This window comes from Pholcus phalangioides, unplaced genomic scaffold (assembly GCF_987345545.1).
Source record: "Pholcus phalangioides strain wild (caught in Gottingen) unplaced genomic scaffold, Ppha-v1.0 ptg000001l_1, whole genome shotgun sequence".
NCBI lineage: Eukaryota > Metazoa > Arthropoda > Arachnida > Araneae > Pholcidae > Pholcus > Pholcus phalangioides.
In genome coordinates this window covers 23,276,725-23,286,310 of record NW_028301594.1, presented here as the reverse complement: position 1 = coordinate 23,286,310, position 9,586 = coordinate 23,276,725, and the positions used below count along the sequence as shown (strand labels likewise).

Here is a 9,586-nt window from a genome sequence, read left to right as displayed (position 1 = left end):
AAGGTGGAGAAATTGCATACCAATAATGTATGGATAAGTCTTTATTTAGCGATACTTTACACGAGGACAGTACGTGCCCACTAAGTTTTACAAGTGCTCACAGTTCTCACCATCCACAGTTATGCACAAAAAAAATTGTGTTACATTCCTATGTGATTCTGTTTTGTTTTTGTGTTTTCTACGAGGTCTGTACATCAGTTCTGAATCACCCTGAATTGGTTTTTTTATACCTAAAAATTTTTAAAAATTCAGGGTGAAACACGATGCATGGACATTGCATACATTGTTGGAAATGTTAACGATTTTTTCAGCTCGTTCTAATGGCTTTCATTTGAAGGTGTCAGCAATGTAAAACCAATTTAAAAAAAACTGACATACAAATTTTACGTGATCAGCACTTTTCTATTACATAGCTTTTCAACACGTAGTGATTTGATTATTTCCAACTGGTGTTCTTTTTCTGTAGTCATCTACCGGGTGAACAAAAACTATCAGGAAAAAAAAACAATAATTTTAAAGCATAGATCCAGAGTTCCCAGACGGTGGTTCTCCACCAAAGATTTCTCGGTTTTCCAAGAAGAGATTAGAAAATGAAAAAATTCGACAGAGTATTCAAAAAATTTGCATTCATTCTAGATTGAAGGTGGGAGCTGTGTCAACTCGAATAAAAAAAATTAACATTGTATCGTACACGTGGTCGAAGTTTTTTTTTTCGCTCAAATCTCCAACTGCATTTATTGAACCAGTGCAGCTGATGAAAATTCACCGGTGTTGATAGCTTCCAAACTTCAGCTGCCTGTCCATGATTGTGACAGTGTCACAAATTATGAATGATGTGTCTGTACTTCTTTCTACTGTTCCCGAAAACACACTACAAGATTCAATTACGGATTTCTAGAAAGCGAATTTATCGCAGAAAATTTCACGAGGTGTCATCTAACCAAGCAGTAGCTAACCGAAATCTCTGGGAGGAATAATTAATGCACTCCACGTCCATCGGGATGGATGCCAAAAATCAATTGGTATTGCTAGTATATAAGTCTGGTATTGCTTTCAAAATATGGAGCGCAAATGGTATCATCAGCAAGGACACGAAACAAGCACAGTTCCAACAACATAAATAGGTTAGGTCTTCATACATATACTCACGTAACAAAGTCCGAATGTACAGAAATTCCGCTAAGGAATGTGTACGAAGGGTATGTTACGATGAAGTAGTAGTAGTTGTCGTTTGGTATTGCTCAAACTGGAATTAGTCATTCGACACTGCTTGCTTCCAATAGTTGATGGTTCTTTATCTGTGTGTCCTTTCCCAGGAAATTCACCTAAAAATGGGAATTTTCATTAAATAAATTTAATTTTCAGAAATACTCATAGCACTGCCTGACTATGTACTCTGGCTTAGAAAAGCCCTACGATGACTTGTGTTTAGCAATGGGTTATGGTTTTTGGGTAATGGTACTCTTGTACCACAATTAATACAATTTGAGAAAGGTTACTTTTCTATTTGATAGGTGGTAGCAGGGTTCCTAGCACAACGTTTCCCTATTTTTTATGCAACATATAAAAAATGAAACTAAGCCAAAAAGTCCTTCAAAAAAATATGTCGACGAAAATGAATGATGAAAATTAAGTTTGATGGAAGTGGGGAGGATTGTATCATCTACGGCACCACTTTCACGCAAAATTTCACTTTATCAAAGCAAGCTAGGGGGCATAAAGAATTTGGCGAAATGTTTCTGAACCAACGGTTGGGGAAGATTGCTCTAAATCACGATGCTACCATTTCTGCAAGTCAGAAAGACTGGTTGCAATTTTCTAACCACCCGAGATGACGGCTTGCTTTTTCGGACATTGCTGAATCTGTCGATTCCCTTCGTCACTTTTCTGCTGCTTGCGAGCAGATCATCACCAATAGCTATATTCATAGGACACTCAAAGGTTTTTCCGAAAATCAGTTTTGATAATTACGCTCATGAAATTATATTCTTCGACTTTTTATCCACTCTAGCATCTATGAATTGCTAGCACTTTTTCAAACGCTATCCTGAAAGAATTCAGAAGCTCTTCAACTTTTATTTATTTATTTGGGTCCTACAGAAACAACTTCTCGTGTTTCACATAGTGTATGTAGTACGAGGCTTACAAACGCTAGTAACAACCAATAAACAAGTATTCTTCAGAGATACCAAAAGTTGCATTACAGCAAATACAAATGTTGCAATACAATTAAAGCTGCAATACAAAAGAAGAAAAGGATTAATCAAACCAACATGTATTACAACAACATATGGGGATGCAATTTGAAAGCTCAATATATCACCCACACATATATATGAAAATATGAGTAAAGATTAAATTCAAATAATTCATATTTGAAAGAAAAAGGAAAATTTATAATTATAATGAAAAATTAAATTAATCATTCAAAAATAAAAAGCACTTGCAAAGAAAATGAAAATGTACACACATTTACACACTGTATATACAAGTAATAAAAAAGAAAGCAAATTATATTTTCGCAAAAATATTTTCGAGATATAATTTCAGAACGTGAAAGGCTTCCTTTGATATGACTACATAGGACACACACAAAATACAGGGCGGCCAACAAACAGAAAGTTCCTCATGTTCTCTGCTGAGGTGAACTCTTTTCTCCGTCAGATTTTTGCATGATAAAAGACGATGCACGGGATCTTCTTCATCGGTTCTTCGTGTACACAACGAACTACAATCGAGTTCGGTTATAACATAACCCCTGGGTGATTGGAGAAATGCATGTTATAAGCGAGGTTTTGAAAATAGCTTACGTAACAATAGCATATATGCTTAAAACGCGTTATTGAGATTGTCACTTACAAGACAAGCTTATGCAGCATATAACTGAAATGTAATATAGCAAGAATATAGTTTTGATATCTGAAAAGTTTTCAAAATTTATTAGAAAACAGGATGTGAGAACATGCAAACATTTTTTGGAGTAAAAAGTACCAATTTCCGATGAAGCCATATGCTCTCTTCCCTATTCAGTCCCGAACATTAAGTGTGATTTGAAAAATATACATATCTTTCACTCTGAATGTATAATAGTTTCGGATATATTTTGTCAAGATCAGTCTGGGAAGATATGGACAGAAACTGTAAAAGGGAGTCTTATTGGTATAATAAAAAGATCATGGGAAATAATCATAACAGAAAGGATTGCGAATGATTAATTCTTAATCTGAATAATAATGAATCTCTAAATAAAAAAAAATTCTGGAGATTCTTCTCACACAGACAAAAAATATCGTCAGATATACAGAATATATTGGATGTTGTGTAAAGATACTTATTTTACACTATCATGAATTAGTCCAACGATTGACACTTAGAGACTAGCTTACTTTATTTACTCCTCTGTTCATGTTTTCCTCCAAGTTGAATGTTTTAATTTTAACGCGCAAACATTAGATATGTCGAAAGAATTGAAAGCAGCTCACAGAAATGAAGATTTTAGTATACATTTTTAGTACTGAGTCCAATTTGCACTCCCGTTTCACGAAAATCCCGTTGAAAGAAATCATGTACAGTCGAATCAGTGGGTTATGTTACATAAAAGCCAAATTAAGACATACGGGACATCCTGTATACTAGTTTCTGGCCCGCAAGCGGTAGAAGTATCGCATATCTGGCCCGCAAACTGGAAAGGTTGTGCACCCCAGATCTAGGTCAGTGGTCCTCAACCTGGGACCATATGGCCCCTTGTGGTCCAGGGATATTCTAAGGGGGCAACGGGTGAAAATCAGATAGAGGGGGCGCCTCGACAAATCGTGAAGTGGGACACATACAGAGATGTGAAGAAGTAATATGTTGTGTGTGGGAAAAAATCCACATGTCCATGGGGGGGGGGGGCGCCTTCACGATGACATCTGGTATTATGATCGTTGAGTATAAATATGTAAGCCGTCGCGGTTACCTCCATCTAAGTATGGGGCCCCATAACATCATTTTGTCCTGGGACCCATGATGGTGAGACGGCTATGTGTGGAAACCCCAAAAGAAGGAAGCTCATTGAACACATTCCGCCCAGGGTAGGTGTGGACCCATAGTGAATTGTCGAGAGGAGCAATTTATTGTGTAAGTTCATTGGATCGCCCAATATTTTACACAGACCTATTTTTTGTCACACAATTCGGCTCTTAGAGTGAGATGATCACCCACCTTCTGTATCCGCGCTTGGTCTAGGGTAACAAAAATCGATCTTATTCATAAAATATTTGTTATTCTTATTCATAAAATATTTGTTATTCTTATTCATAAAATATTTGTTATTCTTATTCATAAAATATTTGTTATTCTTATTCATAAAATATTTGTTATTCTTATTCATAAAATATTTGTTATTCTTATTCATAAAATATTTGTTATTCTTATTCATAAAATATTTGTTATTCTTATTCATAAAATATTTGTTATTCTTATTCATAAAATATTTGTTATTCTTATTCATAAAATATTTGTTATTCTTATTCATAAAATATTAAATAAAACACTATAAATTTAGTTTTAACTAAATTCAATTCCTTAAGTTGGAACGATCTCGCTCCTTCATGAGAATAGGTAGCCTCAAGTAAGACGAGTGGGGCCATGAGAAGGAAATATGGTTCAAAAGGGGCCATGGGCTAAAAAAGGTTGAGAACCAATGATCTAGGTTAATCATTTCATTTAGAGGGTCGGTATGGGTATAACAATGACTTTGCTGAGGTTCGAGCCTGAGCAAACTAGACCGTGAGAAACTTCCGAATACGTACCGATTCGACCGTGAAAGAAAAAGTATGCAATGTCAATGATATTTTCGCTATGAATCAGTTCAAAGTCTTCGATCGAATTATGCTTGTTTCTCGGTACTTGGACATGTTTTCTTCTATCCTCGGCACCACTTATGTGGGAAAACACGAGTATTTCTTTTTATTTTTCTTTTGTTCAATTATAACATAGCTTTATCGATATCGTTCTTAGGTGAAAGAAAATTGACCAACGGAAATATGTGACGGGAATTATGGAGTCGGATTCTTGCCTCGCATGTTCGAAAAAATTGCCGTTTCGATCATTTAACGTGCACGACTGGTTGTGTATTGTATATAAAGCTTTCTCTCTCTTGCTAATACCAAAATATTTGCAAAGACTCGGTCTTAACATGGGGGCATCAAAAACTGTGGTAAGATTTCGTGATTGCATTTCATCAAGTTGTGTTTTTTTTTGTTTCTTTTTTGCACAAAAATCATAAATTCAAACGTAAAATTGTATAGGCAGTTGAAAAAATCATTAATTGGTTGATTTTAGATGAGATTCTCGCTGATATTGTAGGTACTGCTATTGGTCCTGGTGGCTTTTTCCACGGGTGTACTCAGCCAAGTAGGAACGGGATACGGTATAGCCATCAAGCACATTCCGATTTGGGGAGCCAAGCTTGGAGGATTAGGTATCGGTGCAAGTCTTCGCTATGATCACCGATTCTACCCGTGGCTGCCAATCAAGCCCTTGCCTATTATACCACCTTTTAAGAAGATCTTCTAGGTATAAAACTAGAACAGATCACGATGGGATTCCATTTTATACAAAGATGGCCGGAGAAAAGTAAGTTTAATAGTTAGGCAGTTTTTATATACAGTATTCAAGTAATATCGTCAAGAGAGAACTTGGTAAATTCGAAGTCCAAAGTCACTAATCTATGCAAGATAAGCAAAATGACTACAAATTGCAACGTAATCATCAAAATTGACATAAGATAATAATTATATATTATTAAAATTTTAGGACCAGTTACGAAACTGTTTCCCAAATTTTTATAATTTGTATATATAATAATTGATCGTAGCTGCTCACACAGTATTCCACTGTTCTGGAATCAGCAGCAGTGCAGAATTTCTTGACCCTGTTCAAAGCCTGATTTACGTAATCCATGAAAAACTTTATGGTCATCCGTTACGAAACCGTTTCTCAAATCTTGCTTATCATTCTTACGTTATCAAGGAAACATACTTTCATTAATGTATTACACACAATCTGAACTTTCCGATACTTTCCACACTCTTAATGACGCAAAAAGATTCAGAATTTTGAATGTTACAAATTGATCTATAGGTTGAAAAAACGTAATCGGTATTAATGGTACAGTCTCATCGGTATTAATGGTGCACTCCAGCTGAAAAATGTTAAAATATGGGCATCAAATTATCTACAGAAAAAAAGAGTATAGGCAAACAGAATTTTCAAACTTTTATTCATCTTTGAAGATTTGTTATTTAACAACTTGGTCGAGAAAAGCAAAGTGTCTGGCGCCTTGTAGAATTTCCAAACTAAATTTGCTCATACAACTTCGAATTATCCAAACAATTCGAAAGAAGTTCGAACTAAACAAGAAATTTTAACATTATAATTAGATAGAAAACTCCAGGGGAGTTGGTAAAAGTTCGAATGAATTCGAATTAACCAAGTTCAACTGTAGTTATAAATAGAGTTTTCAGGTCATGATAACAAAAATGATATTGGAGAAAGCTGTCTATGATAATATGGCAAATAGCCATAATATGGCCATAATAGCAATAGTGTGGCCAATTTTCTGTATTTCTTTTTATGTTGAACGGAATTCGAAATTTTTTTTAGGCTCTGGAGCTATTTGTTTGAACCATACACTTAAGATATATTACTTATCATTTTTACTCTATGGTTTGGACACATGACCTATAATTTTTTATACGTGGGTGATGCGAAGTTTCGTGCCGGTCCACCATATTGTGGCGGAAGTGTCATTAAGGAAATCACATTGTTATTTTCTCACGATACATTTGTATTTCTTCTCAGGTCTCCTTTTTCGGTAACTTAAGTTCATTAATCATGAAATATACAGCTTTTAATACTTCTATACGTCTATTTTTCAACAGGGTTTATTTTAATTTCGATCTTTATGAAATTCTGTCTGTCACGTAGGTTTCTATAGAATATTTGATGGGTTGGTTTTATGGCCAGGTATGTTTATTCACAGCGCAAGTGCGAATATCAATTTTTTTTTTTGTCAGAAATTTCATGCGACCGATTTCTCTAGAGGTTCGGACGATTGCGCTGAAAATGGGAGAGTTTGAGCTTTTAACGTGTTCCGCAAGGTCGATTGCCCTCAGTTTGAATTTCGCCATTGTAGGAGATGGAAGGGGGGGGGGATTTTGGAACTTTTAAAACATTTTAATTTAGTAACTAGTAATCATATGTAAAATTTATGCTCGATTCGGTTAAGAAATCGGAAAGCGAACAAAAAGTATTAACACGCATACCAAAAAAAGCGTTTCTAATAGCGCTTCCTGCTGTTGATTTGAAAGATTAATTTCTGAACTGATGCATATAATAGAAATATATGTTTATCTCGTTTTTTGGAAAAACGAACGTTTTAAGCGCGCTTTTAATGAATTTTATCGAAGTTGAGGTTAATTATAGAAAAATTTGAGCTAGTAAAAATATCGGTTAATAAGTTTTTTTTGTGAGGGACGTATTTTATTCCGTTTTATGTTAGTTTCGGTTTCAATTTTACTTGCGTATGAAATGAAATTAGTTTCGTTTTTTACAGCCATCTATTCTTGACTTTAGATACTACTTTCTAATTTCATACGTATATTTTTTTCACTTCCTACAGTTTTTTTTCTCCGAAAAATGAATTTTTCAATAGTTTAACAAATAAATTAGAATTTTAATAAGTTATATCTACTTATATATATAACATAATCTCGGATGCAACGAAATATCGGTAAATATACGATGTGGCACGATGATGATGATGTATAATTCATATATACACACATACATTAGATCAGGCGACTCCACTTTTGATGATCGGGGAGGGAAGCAATGCCCCTGTACCTTCACCCATGCATTAAATTAAAATGCGGGTTGAGACAGTCGACTCATTTTTTCTTAATCTACGTAAATCATAGTTTCACAACCTTTTTTTTATCTCATCGTCCCCTTCTTCAGAAATTCTTTCTCCTATATATCACTCCCTTCTCCAGAAATTTTTTTCTCCCATCGCCCCCTAACGCAATCTAACCCATAGGATCCTATGTTACACCCGTAGCTTCTACCGCCCCCGGAACATTCCATCGTCCCCCCCCCCCAGGGGGCGTTAACTCTCACGTTGAGAACCACTGATCGAAATCAATAAGTTCTAGTGAAAATGCTTGTGAATTTGTTAAGATATGTATGTTGAGGACCTCGTTGGTCATCTGACCTTCATGTCTCGGGAGCAAAGAAGAGGTAAACTCTGAAAAAAAATCTAGTATTTTCCGTGATGAATTTTGAGATTATACAGTGGATAAATTTTCTTCTTCTTTTGACAACTCTTCTCTAGTATTTTTTAACATTATCTGACATTTTTGGTAATTGTTATTGTTGTAATTGTGACGTTCTGTTTTTATGATTCCAATATTCCGCGTTTTTCTCAATAAAACATGGCCACTCTAATCGTAATGAAATTTCCACTTCATGCATATGATTTGATGGTTTCTGTGACTACATTTTCATATTTCACAGGTGTAAAGAACGTCAACCTCGTTTGTAACGAAAAAATTCCACGGAATTCAAAATTTCGTAATAACCGAGACTGACTGTTCAGCAAAAAGCGCAAACTTTCAAAGTCTAATTCATTCATGCGCATCTTTTCTAGATCCCGAATGTCGATGGCGGCCATCTAAAGCAACATCCGAAGAAAGAGTTCCACCAATTTCAGATCAGAAAAATGCGGAACTTGGAACTTTCGAGAGGAGAACAAAAATGGTTTATAAATGAAGATTTCGTGCAGAGTCTGTAACATCTAAATAAAGATCTATCATTTTGCTATAAACATATTCATTCTATCCTTCATGCAGCACTTATTTGAAAGCATTTCAGATTTTTTGCAGTATTTAGATATACTTCTACGTTTAAAACGTCATTTTGGAAGAAAATACTTTTTTCTCATAATTTTTTTATGAAAGTCACATTTTTTTATTCCAAAATAGGCCTTGTTTTCTTCATATGACGCTTGGAACCAAAGTTTCGCCAAATTTAGTGTTGTGTCCTTACATCAAATAATCTGTGAATGAAAACTTAGGTCAAAGGACCAAAATCTAATTTCTGTCACATATATTTGTCTAATTACGGTGTTTTTATACACCATATGTGAAATGAAATTTTAAAAAATTCACACGTACATCAACAGATTCGGGTGCAACTTGTGAGCATACCATACAATCCTTCAAATTTTGACTCATAACCTGCATCATTACTAGCTAAATGTAATGTGAAAATAAAAAAAACATTTCATTCGCAGAATTTTTTGCAATCGTGTTTTGAATATTACATGAACTTTGCTTGAAATTTTACATAAAAAATGACTTTTTTCATAGAAAATGACATAGGTAGTCCAAAATGTTTTATTTTTTCCCTATTTTGGAACGCTTTCTATCAAAAAATGTTATTAACGTTTACTCCAGTACCATTTTATGAAAAACTGCTAAGAAACGTAGCCAGATACCTTGAAGAGGTGGTTTAGTATTCGCGAGTCACAGCTGAATTCGAT

At 34.7% G+C, this 9,586-nt stretch overlaps 1 long non-coding RNA gene across 2 annotated transcripts; it reads left to right on the top strand.

The window, feature by feature from the left end:
• The first annotated feature begins 5,109 nt into the window (after nt 1-5,109).
• LOC149090114 (uncharacterized) lies at nt 5,110-8,856 on the top strand. 2 transcript variants are annotated; one of them, XR_016193166.1, is made up of 3 exons: nt 5,110-5,200; nt 5,350-5,619; nt 8,693-8,854. It is a non-coding gene; the product is annotated as an uncharacterized LOC149090114 (long non-coding RNA). The 2 variants fall into 2 exon arrangements; XR_016193165.1 differs by lacking the exon at nt 5,350-5,619 and having other exon boundaries at nt 8,693-8,856.
• The last annotated feature ends 730 nt before the right edge of the window (nt 8,857-9,586 follow it).